Raw genomic sequence first — 10,243 nt, forward strand, 5'->3', positions numbered from 1 at the left:
GCAGTGGCTGCTGCAGCCGCCACGCAGGGCACGGGGAGGGGGCTGCGCTCCCCGCTGCCTCGTGCTGAGATGAGGAAAAGCAATTTCAATCCACAGCATAAGGCTTACAAAATAAATTGCTCTGCACCACCCCAGATGATTTGCAGGGTATTAAATGGAATCCTTTTAACAGGAAGCGCTCACATCCAAGAAAAGGGCAGCACAGTGAGGCTGCCGGACTGAGGGAATTGACAGCCTTGCTTACTAGGACCGCAGGACAAAGATAAACTTTTAATGGATTCGGCAATCGAAATGAGGGTCAGGCAAAAGCACTGCCGAGAGAGGGACAGTTTCTTACACCCTGCTTCTATTGACCATTCATTCAGGTCTCAATTTATTCCCCATTACACTATCTGGAAAAGGACTGTCTGAAAAGCAGCGGCAGCCTGCGTGTCGGCGCCGCTCAGCCGGCTCCAGCCACCTCCCCATTCACCCCAGCAGCGCATTTCGCATCACCAGCACAACAGACTGGGGAACAGCTCTCGCTCAGCGCATCTTCAGGGTGAAGTGGAGGGGGGTGCCACTGGCAAGGGAGGCAGGGGGAATAAAACAGGTCTGTTAGGGCTCCTTGCTACATGCCAAGGGCAGCGAAGAGTGGAGAGGGGGGCGGAAATTGCCCTGGCAAGAGTAGCTGGCAGTTTTACATGGTGATACTGGGTTAATCTTCTTCGTGAAAGGAGGTGAAGTACGTAAATAATCAAAGAGCCAGGGGAAAAGAGAGGAAGAATAATGGCACATCACAGAATCACAGAACTGGCTACCGTGGGAAGGCACCTTTGGAGATCAAGAGGTTACTCAGGAGCATGCTGAGTCGGGTCCTTATGTAGCGTGATGACACTGCAATCTCTTGCTAGAGTATCTGAGGAGGCTGTAAACTGGCTATGCTGGGTAGTGTTGCAGTGTGCTGAGCAAATATCCTGGCTATCAATCTTCCAGGAGTTGGCTCACCCATGCTTGTATGGACCCATGTAAAAACATCGTGGAGGATCTTTGGGCTGTTATGGACAGGCCAGGGCCATTGCCTCCATCAGGATCCTGGTAAAGTTACGGGTAAAGTGGGACCAAGAATGAAATAAGTTTCCAGAATGATATTTCAGATATAGCCTTTTGGATTTGGTTTGGCTTATTGCAAAACATCACCCAGGTTTGTTCAAAATGCTACACATAATCACTGTTACAAAGACTTATTATTATTTTGTTTCTATAAATGTTATAATCCACAATACAAATGTGTAAAAGGAAAAGCAGTGTTGAAAATAAGTTACTGAAATATTTTACATTTCCTTAATGTCAGTTTTAATGAAACTGGCATATTCTGTAACAGGTGAAGAATTGAATAAAGATGCTTTTTTCTAAAAGTGCTCAGCAAATGGTAATTCTGTTTCAGTTCTGAGTGGGACTAGTTTCCCTCAACCGACAGGGTTGCATTTCCATTAAAATCTTAAAATCCAATCTAATGTTCTTTGATCAGGCTAAATTCACCTGTGTTTATTTCTTCCTGAATGAAAGGTGCAAGATCTAAGTTCAGCTTAGATTTATGAACAATTAACAAAATCATAAGTACAGATGAGTGTGGCTGTTCTCTCTCCCACGAGAAAGAGAATAAAAAAAGTTTAGTGAATATCTTTCCCATGCGAATTAAGAGAAGACTATATGTAAAACTACTTCCAGTATGCAAACTCGCAAATTCAAAAGGAAATTGTTAAGGAGCTAGGCAGCCTTCACACAGACTGATTTCAATAAAAATTAAAAATGCTCAGGGAAAACACCATCATGCCCTTAAATACACTGCTTTAAAACTTCTTCAGTTATATTCTGAACACAACTCAGGACATTTTATATGGGATGTGGAATTGGAACTGTGTCTGCTGCTAGCATCCTATTGCTAGGGGCTGGCTAGTAGAGCTAAACCACATCATGCAAAGAGACCCTGGGATAGAACCAGTGTTCACTTTTTAGGGGGAAAAAAGCTATAAAGACTCCACTCTGTTATCTTTCCAAACTTTTTTTTGCAGCTATTCATAGAGTGGCCCGTTCAGAGTGTTAGAATTCACCAATATTAGACTAATGCTTGTGTAAAGGGTAAGAGAAACCACATCTTTTAATTTACTTTATTGCAAACCCTCTGTGCACAGTTTACATGCAACACAAGAGGTTAAAGATCCTTAGAGAAAATATCTTTGTCATCCAGCTACTTTGCTAAGAGATAAGGTTACTAAGACAAATAGGACAATACCAACCACACAACATTAAGGATATGAGTCTCAATGGCTTTAGCAAACTTAAGCAAATCCTTTTCAGCAGTCTGACACCATAAATGAAGTGTTTGAGATGGTATCTCCAGCATTTGAAAGAGCAACCCTGACACATACTTTGATTAGGGAAGCTGACATTTCTGTTAAAGTTCAGCAAGTCACAGAATCCTCTTAACATATGGCCAAATATTACAATGTTCTCTTCTGAAAAAGGTGAGTGTGATTACAGATTTCATAACTTTCAAAGCCAGAAACAAAACTTACTGTATCTGCTTCACTTTTTCATTCTCAGCAAAACAAACACAGACAAGGAGACAGATAAAATACCAAAGAAGAATAATGATAATAATAAATCCTACACATGCTTTGAAGATGTAGAGAAGACAAGAAAGCAATGTAAATTTTGCTATTATACAAATATTATGGTACTGAAATTGCTGAGATAGAAGTTGAAGAATATTTTGTATGATATTATCACTATTCTGGTTTGATGACGAGCAAGCCTCAAACCTAGAGATGGGACTTGCGCCATAGTGTGAGATTCAGCAGCCAATTTTGCCCATAGCTCAGATTACCTCTGTTCATGTCTTGAGTTTCAGAGGTCCAAAGAAATGCCTGCAAATTTAGAACATACTGAGTAGAAACTAGGCTAGAAGTCCTGCCACAATAGAGCCTCCTGAAAGGTTGCAGTATTGCTGGGTTGTGACTGATTCAATATACTGACAGATTAATCATCGCAGGACTGGGTTAACCCAAGAAAGTAGAAGAATGCAAACTTTTATATAAATTCATTAAAGGATTTAGATTTTATTCAGGTCAAGGTCTCGGTAAAGGATCTGGTCAGTTATTACTTATTCAAAGCAATTTACCCAGTGCTCCTTTTTCTGTTATTCATCTAACAACATAAAAAAAAAAAAAATCTCTATAGGAAAAAGAAGCATTGAGGTGTACCATAAATAGTATGTATTTATGCAGGGCTTGCAAATGGTGTAGCATGAAGAGGGGAGTGGTCCATTTATACTATCCGCTAGCAGTTTATGCAAGCTGTCTGTATAACTGCACAACCTAAATCATGAAAATAAGGACCAATCTTCATAATTGTTTAAAAGGTTTCATTGAAATAAATGTACTGGAAACAACAGAATCAGGAAACAGTGTGAAGGCTATCAAGTTTGCATAAAGAAACCATTATGAAGGTGTGCCAGTAGAACAATTGTTTGATGTTGCATTACAAATATTTCTTTTTCTTGTTTTTGTTTTTTGTTTTTTTTTTTTTTGTTTGTTTTTTGTTTTTTTTTTGTCTTAAGGTTCAGTTTATCCAATGGCTTTTGCATTTCAAGAACAAAATGATGGAATTATTTCCTGAGATGTAAAGTGGAAACTTTCAAAGAAATACTAAGAATCTAATCAAGATTTGATGTCGGTCTAAGATGTGGCTGGCTTTTCTATTGGGATTTAACTTTGTTCTTTGCCATCTCAGCTGTACTACCAGAATAGCTTCTCACATTTTCATTTCAGGTACTAGATGGAATCTGGAATTACAGAACACCATATAAACTACAACAAAGCACCCTGAAATTAAAAATTTCTGATGCTTTCAGATTAAGAAAAAATGTTTGGCTTCTTTTATGGCGACTGTTCAGCTAAAATGTCTATCAGGACACAGAATTTAGAGGAGGAATTGCCGTGGTAATACTGTAATGGAGCCCAGAGCTCCATTGCACAAATGCTTTAGAAATATTTGTTATTTTCTGGAGAACTCAGAGCTAAGTCTCATCCCAAGCCCTTAGGACACTCTAGCAAAATTTCTTGAGTGGATGCTTTAAATACTAACTAGAACGACACCTGGCATTTTTGCCTCTGTTCTATTTCCCAATGTTGATCTCAGTGTCTCCCTCTGGAGAACCTGAGGCTGGATCCCGGATGAAGTGGAAAGGGGAGCCAGAAAGGCCAAGGGCCTCTTCTCCTTTCCCTTGTACACTCATCCACAGATCATCCTTTAAGAAGAAAATAAAAGTTTCAGTATTCAAGGGGAAAAACAGCTGCCTGTAACTTACTTGGAGTAACAACTGTCTGCAAAAATGTGAAATGGAATTATAACATCTTTTGATCATCACATCACAAAGCATAAAATACCTTGTACTCCCTGTAATTTATTACCTTTGGATTTTTTTAGGAAACAAGTGTTATGTGAAAGATCCTAGACTGGCAGCCCTTCAAAGAAAGTTCTCAACACGGGAGTCATGGCTCACTCCCTCATTTCCCCTCCCAGGCTCTGACGCCACTTGTCCCTGTGGCCTTTCTGATGCAACTGCTCACAGGGAAGGAGCAAGGTGGGGAATTAACACTCATCCTCAGCACAGACCCTGATGCTTCTGGTGAGGGCTGTGACTTGTTCCTTAGGTAACCAAAGAATGTCATCCAAAACCCATGGGCTTATCTTGCTAAAGTTCGTTGCGGAATGTGACACCTCTGAAGCGTTTTATAAAAAATGTTTAGCTGACCCTGAGGGTTTGGACTAAGGACAATACTTAAATTTATTTCCTAGAAATGTTCGGCATCATATTGATTTTGACATTTCAAATTACTTTTATAAGTTCAAATGTTGAACAATCTCTCCAAGACCAGTTCAGAGCCATGGTCAGGAGGGCTCTGGAGGGCCCACAGCTGAAGGTTGGAATCCCAGCTCTCTGACTTGTGCTCTGGGGAATCCTGGGGAGGAAATGTGACTATCAACTGGTCCTAATCATTCAGCAACTTGGATGGACACTCTGAATGGGATAATGCAGCCACAGAGGACTGCTAGAGCACAAAGGGAATGCAAATGCAGGATATGTTTGTGGGAGGGGTCACTGCATGAAGCATTCAGTTTCCTTTAATCAGCATTTGGATGCAATTCCAAATAACATTTAACCTCCTGATGGTGATTCCTAAGCATATTTCATGTGAGATGCAATGCAGTTAACCATGTGCTCTGATAGCTTTGATTTTAACCTCTTTTTTCTACCAAAGATCTGTGGGACACTCTTGGCAAAGACTATCTGGCTAGTGCACTATGAGCAGGATGAATGTCTTTCTCAAGTTCTCTGTTGCAAATGGACTGTCATCCTAAAGCTGGTGATGTCACGAGAATCTTTTCCTCGACTTCCTAGAGCTTTGGACTAAGTCCATAATACAACCACTTCTTCCAGTCCTCGGATGCTATTTCAGACTAATGCACACAGGAAGTTTAACTTCCTCCATTAACTTTGTATGTGCAGAGGAACATGAGCAAGAAAATCTAGTGGAAATGGAAATATTATTTCCAAGAACCAGGCAAAAGGACCTGGGAGCATATCCTTTGCACACAGAAGTGTGGTCAGTATGGGGTGATGCCAGCACGGAATTTTATGGTGCCTTAAGCTGAAGGGGATTTTCGAGGGTAAGGTAAAGAAGTCAAACAACAGACCAAAGCCTTATTTAAAGGAAACTCCCCCTGAGCTCAATGAGAGTTTCCCTTGAGAAAGGGCGGCAAGTTTTGGCTTGTAAGCCCTGCATATGGATATAGAAAAAAAAAGGGATTTGCCTTTTCAAATTGGAGGAAAAAAATATTTGTTCTCTTATGACCAAACCATACATATGGACCTTGTTAATTACTGGGGGTTCTATAGCATTTATCTGTTCACCAGCATATTTATTTCCCCTAACATCTAATGTACCTTTGACCTTTAATATACTATCAACATTACAAAAACAAACCAATAAAGTAACATGGTTACCAAAACCTATGAGTTTCTCTTGTTTGCTGAAATATTCTCTTTGCAGTCTCACTCATTTCCTGTCAGGAGAGTTTGGCACTCGGCCTCCAGTACATAAACAAGCCCGGGAGCTGGCCCAAGCCAGACATTTTGCACAACTGCAGAAGATGCTTTAGAATGAAGAAAATGTAATTGTCCCCAAAGGACCTGATCTCTTTTTGGGTGTCCTGCATCCTTCTGCCTGGCTTTTTAAACATCTCTCTCCATCCTTCTGGAGAAACAGCCAAACAAAAGCAATGAGAAAGCTTACTATTTTGCGCTGCAATTCTAAGGAAATTTTCAGTTGACTCTAAAGACAGTTTCCTGATACACATTTGATTGTTCCTGATGCAAATGAGATGCACTGGAATTGTCCCTCTTTTGCAGGTAGTGAAAGGAGGTTACAGTTGCAGCTCCTTGGGGGGACATACACATTAGCTCGGGTAGTGATGAAAGCCCTCTGCGGAGCACTGTCATCTCCAAATTAATATTGGCCATTAGCAGAGCATTGCATCTATGTTGTTTGGGGATTTGAGGTAGGTCTTGCAGGGAGAACTTGTGAACCTCTGCTCCACAGCACAGCATTTTGCCCTCTGGACATGTCAATGTCTGAGCCTGAGTCATAATAATAATAATAATATTAATAATAATGCTCCAATAGCTTTTTTTCTTGAGCCTTTGACACAGGATAATCCTTTCTTACCTATAAACTTTTATCTTTCATTGCCTTTTTGGGACTCCTGTCCACCTAGTTGTTATTCTTTGCGTGAAATAATTCCACTTTCAACGCCTATGTTGTACCTTAGACCGACAGTTTTAAAATAGCCCCTTTTGCCTTGTTTTCTGGGTTGTTCTTTAAGTGATGTGAGTTTAATGCTGATACTGCATTAGTGATCAATCAAACCTTGGCCAAAAGCACACACAAAATAAATAAATAAACCTCCGGTATATTTTGATGTGCCTTTGAAAGGAGGAAAATTCCTTTCACATGGCCTCTTGTCCCTAGAAATCTACAAGTTTCTTTGTCTTGGCAAATGGCCAGGCAGCACCATGATGTACCATTTTTCTTGGCCAGTGTTTTTAGGTCTTTTGAAACCAGACCAAGTGTTCACATGGTATTTCTTCATTTAACAGCTGCAAGACAGTGACCGCAGCTGCATGTGCTGTGAAACACAGCTTCCATCTATAGTAAGCGACGCTGTGTTTTTGTTTTTCTGAGATAGCTGACTAAATGAATTCAAACTCAGGGCTGATACAAGCAGTGCTGTAGCTTTCTGTGAAGTCATTTTACTCTACCTATAAACCTTAACACTTCAAAAAGCAGAGCCAGAGAGGGGCCTTTGCAGGGTGAATGTGTATATGCATGCTAATTTTCTATGTGCATAGTACGGAATCAGCATCTCCCTAGGTGAATGCCATGCAAGTGGACTGAAGCTGAACATCTGTAGCCCACCTGGCAGCAATCTTTGCAAGCCCACACTGCTTGGTGCCTCCCCTCAACCCAATCCAAGTCCCTTGAGGTTACAGACTTGGCAGCCTGTTTAAATTGACCCTCTTTGGAGTGGTCCCTTACATCATTTCATTTCATAAGCTGTTAACTAAACTATTTGTGAGATTGGCCCAAGTTGCTTGCTGACAAATTGCAATGATGCTTGTAAAAAAAGAAAAAAAAAAGATGGGAAAAAACCCGTCAAAACACGGTTCATGTGTAAGGCAAACTCAGCCAGGAAATATTTATGATGGGTCCTGAATGATCAGACATTCTGGAAGTGGGAAAGAGGAAAAAATGTTTCCCTGTCTGCTTGTTAGGGGGTTTTGTGGTGTTCCAGTGAAGAGCGGTGAGGTTTTTGTGGGGTTAAGATATCTGAAACTAAGCCTGGCAGGATGGAAAGATTCTGCCCATGCTTGAAAGGAGACCATGCATCTGTGCACTAAAACATGCTGTTTTAAGACCTTAATAATAATATTATTAACTAGTCATTGGTGGTTTGAACATGAACTGAGAGTGGAACAAAGCCAGTTGAAAAGCCATAATAGGAATAGTACCTCATAACATCTGAGGAAAAATTCCCAAGGAGTTCCATGGTTTTGCCAAGACTAGAGGACTGGGGCACTGGTCCGTTAGGTGAATGTGGCTCCCTGATAGATTTACTTAAATACAAGCATGTGTATTAGCTTTATATCTATTTGTCTAGGAATTGCAATGATTGCATTGTGAAAACAGGATTCCTGCCCAAGAGGTCACCTAATCTACACACAATAGGAAATAGATAGATGGGGCAAGCTGCAAAGACGGCATGAGATAACAGCTATGGTTAGCAAAGTAATCACACTTCTCCTGTTCTCCAATTTATTTTTCCTTTTTGTTCTTGTAGAATAGCAGTGGTTGAAGGCTTGTAAGCAGCAGAAATGTGGCCTCCCTACTGGGGTTAAACCTGGTAAAACAGGGTGATGAGGTTATGCAGGCAAGATGGTGTGGGAGCTCCACTCTGCTGCACAAGGCAGAGCCCTGGCAGTGACAGACAAGGCGGCTGAAATTGCCATTGGTGGGGGGTCACCAGGGAACTGAGCAGAGTGGTCACTGCAGACCACCCCGGCTTCAGCTGTGATGATGGGGCCCTGGGGAGCAGTTAGTGTTTCCTGCCTCTGAAACTCTCCTGGAGGTCCCCTTCCTTTAGAGTCTCTGAGGTGTGCGTCTCATGGCTCTCAGCCACACAAAGATTTGGGCACGTGGCTTATAGGGTCAAGACGAACGGCCACCCTTGTAGCAAAAATGAAGCTCATCTGTGTTTATTGAATTCTTTTGGCATGTTATGTTTACTGAGAAGCTTTCTCACCCTGCCTGCTCTCCCAGTGCAGGACACAGCACGCTTGCTTAGGTCCTGCACTCAGCATCCTACTCTGTCAGTTAGTTTTGCACTTAACGCCTTTGCAACTTTGCCTTATGCAGTGATGCTGTTTTAAACTTCAAAAGAAATGGATTGATAAAATGAAAGGAAAAAGGATTACATGTTCTACTATGGATTTACTTACAAAATGCATTCAAAGGTTTACTAACACATTCCTAGATGTTTAAGAAGGGTGTAAGCAGTCCAATGGGTCAACAGGTTGCTTTTATCCATGGTTCACCCCTAACAAGAGTACTTCATATTGGCATGCTTGCATCCAGCTGTGGCATAGTCCCTTGTGCCTATTATGTATTCAGACATTATTAATAATTTATTAACCCTTTAAAAACCACTTAGATGTGAAATCTCTTTCTGAAGTGGAAACAGGAGCTGATCAGACAGGGGCTTGTCAAAGAGGCTATTAGCCAACCTCCTTCCTGTTTGAAAAAAACTCATTAATAAACTAAAACATGTGCATTCAGGTAAATCTCCTCCATTTTTATCTGGAGATTCCTTTTGTGAATTCAATTTCTTCTTTGGCTCTTTCTCTGTCTACTCAAAAAAGATTTCAAGTACTCTAGAGATTCGGGCTGTATTTTCTGTGAAAGGTTTTTCTGACTATGTCATTTATTAATTCTCCAATCCTACATGGCCTGGTTTCCTCATGACATACCAGGAATTGCACACATGCACTCAGGGGTGAGTGGGCTGTAGCGATTTCCCGTTCTAAGACTGCCAGTATGTTTGTTGTTGAAATGTGCTACTATACAACAGCCCTGGGGGAGAAATGTGTGTAAGTTGGATGAATGACTTTGTTTGAAGTCCTGTAACCACAAACCAACTGTATCTGTATTATGGGTTTGTAGAATCATAGAATTACAGAATGGTTTAGGCTGGAAGGGACCTTAAAGATCATTTAGTTCCACCCCCAACTACCCCCTCCCCACCATGGGCAGGGACATTTTTCACAATACCAGAGCTGTTGAAAGCTCCATCCAACATGGCCTTGAATGCCTCCAGGGATGGGGCATCCACAGCTTCTCAGCTTCTCTGGGCAACCTGTTCCCATGTCTCACCACCCTCACTCACAGTATGGAGTTTCTTCTGTATATCTAACCTAAATCTACCCTCTTTTAGTTTTAAACCGTTATGTCTTGTCCTACCACCACAGGCCCCAGCAAAAAGCCTCTCTCCATCTTTCTTATGAGCTTCTTTAGGTATTGAAAGGCTGCATAATGTGTCCCCAGAGCCTTCTCTTCTCCAGACTCAAAACCCCCAACTCTTT

The sequence above is a fragment of the Falco naumanni genome, chromosome 4 (genome assembly GCF_017639655.2).
Source record: "Falco naumanni isolate bFalNau1 chromosome 4, bFalNau1.pat, whole genome shotgun sequence".
Lineage (NCBI taxonomy): Eukaryota > Metazoa > Chordata > Aves > Falconiformes > Falconidae > Falco > Falco naumanni.